The following is a 2,619-nucleotide window of genomic DNA, read 5'->3' on the forward strand; positions in this document are numbered from 1 at the left end:
ATAAACTTAATATTAAACTATATACAGTAGGATTCGCAAGCAGAGACCGATTTGAATTTGAGCGTGATACTAGCTGGATGGGGAAAAATTAATGTAAGACCTAATTGTACTTAACCTAAAACATGAATGAACTCTAAAAATACAACATCTATTAACAGCTTTGAGCGTAATAACCAAAATCGCTTCAGAGAAGTTTTTCATCGCTCCCACAATCCGAACAAATCCTATGCGACAAAAATTGTCGGCGCTATCCGTCAAAATCACTCACCAAAGCCATTTTGGTGGATTTACCATCACAGCTTATTTCACCTCGTGCGTTGATTATGCCCCTAATTCCTCTACAGTGTGGAATTTGAATGACAACGGTAAATTTCGAGACATTTCTGAAGGGTTCGACCCTGTGTCGCGCCGGCAGTCCTCGCTATCTTATCACAAGCTTCACAAACACATCCAAGAAGCCACGTGCTTCGCATAGCAACACATACAGTATGGCCCATAAAAAAATGCGAAAATTGTCATATCATGTTTTATGGTAATTTTTACATAGAAAATATGAATGAAACATAAATATTATTCATTACTTGTATTGTTTAATCTATTTAAACTCAGTTTTTCGCTTTGGACATAATTTTTATCTGTAACTTTCACCTTAACAGGGAGGAATTGGAAGCATACCTTCAAATTTTATCATGCGGACGTCGAGTTCAATATCTGTGTGATGAAATCTTCTAAAACATCAACGATGGCGTGAGATTCTTCACAGGCCTTTTCTCCAGCATACGCCCATATCAAATGATAGAACCGGTTCATACCTGGGTAATTGGAGACTTAAACATGTTTTCGAAAAAACGGCTCATTTTGGAGAGCTTTGATTGAACCTTCATATAAGTGTGATAAGCGGCTCCGTTTTGCTCAAAACCTATGAGCTAGTATTGATATAAGTTGTATCTAATGGAAGGAACAAATTTTATCCTCAAAAATCTGTTATAGGCCTCCGTATTTATTTTTTATTCAACTTTAACAAAAAATAAAAGCATATCAAACCTATAAGATGCAAATGCCCTCAAAACTATGAACCTGGCAAAATATTTTATTGTGATCACGAGGAACACGATCTCTTAGAACTCCTCCATCCTCTGATACCAAACAAACTTAAATTTTCAACAATAAAGTGTGATTTTAGGAGGTGGAAAGCTTATCACCAGAGTATACGACAATCAGACGCTGTTTCTAGCTTTTAGCGGAAAAACCCTTTGAACTTATTTGCTTTATTACATTATTTAGAACAGTAAGAAAAATATGACAAAAGTTGTCCTGGATAGCGAAGTTGTATCAGAATATACTACAATAAACAGAAATTACATTCACTAGCAAAAACAATGAAAATAACGCTTGCGGATGCTATATCCACGTTCAAATAATTTTCGCATTTTTTTATGGGCCATACTGTATAAGCTGCTGCACCGTCCGTGATTGTACGAGTCGTCTGCGGAGGCTGCAGCTCTGTAAGCCTTTCATTGATCGTAGGATTAGTGCATTATTGCAGTTTATAAATACATAAGCCGAGATCATAAGTGGGGAGGCGACAGGTATTTGGTGTGTGGGCTACCTGATCTGGTAAAACGAGTCCTGATAAAGCCTGCGAAAAAAGAATCGCACTTCATTCATACGCATCACAGTACAGGCAATACGCAAGGCAACAAACAACAATGAGTGAATGACTAACCATAAATGTTTACGACGAAACACCATCATCGCCGTCGCCGCCAGGAAAGAGAGAAGATAAGCGCATCCCGTCTTCTCGACAGGCTTATCAGGACGAAGAGAAGTTGGCGTGAGACAAATATTTTGGAAGAATTTACCTAGCCTTGATTGGCGCGAGCCACTCAATACCCAAGTGCGCAAAAAGTAATCTACAGTCACCCCACAGTTATGGATAACCCACAGATATGGATCAGTGCTGGATTAAACACAAAATTTCTCATCAAACCGATTTGCGACATTTCACTTACGTGAACCAATAATCTCGGAAGCTTTGCAATCAATTATAATGGACTTTTACACATGTTTTTCTGTTCCTGGGAAATAAAATGTCAATCATATTCCTGGAAGCGTTGATTCACAACTCTGGAACATTGACCATACCACAGTTTTGAATCAAAGATTCGACGACGATTCCGGAAAAGGTGCCTTTTTTGCCTAGTAGCAAAGCCAGTGTCGATACCTATAGAAGTGCTCAAGGGCGATTCCAAAAGAAATGCCAAAACGTATGCTTTCACTAATGCACCATTCATTCATCTAACCCGAAGGTAAATTGCTGCTATAGTGTTCTGATCCAAATGATCCATAATGATGGTGTTCAGTTTTCACCGTGCTCAGCTATAAACACCATCAACCAGCCAATGTTCAGTTAATATTCTTGCTATGCAGCTTTCATTGTCACATCCTCCTCTCCATGATTCCCACATCTGTGGGATGAAGAACGTTTGAAATTTATTTATTGATCTTTATACAACATTGGCGATCGCCATCGATTCAAGATGAATCGATATCGATCGCTATCGAAAATCAATGGCTGGTTGACTAAGATAGTTGATCCATAACTGTAGGGTGACTGTA

Source organism: Aedes aegypti, chromosome 1 (assembly GCF_002204515.2).
Source record: "Aedes aegypti strain LVP_AGWG chromosome 1, AaegL5.0 Primary Assembly, whole genome shotgun sequence".
NCBI classification, from domain to species: domain Eukaryota; kingdom Metazoa; phylum Arthropoda; class Insecta; order Diptera; family Culicidae; genus Aedes; species Aedes aegypti.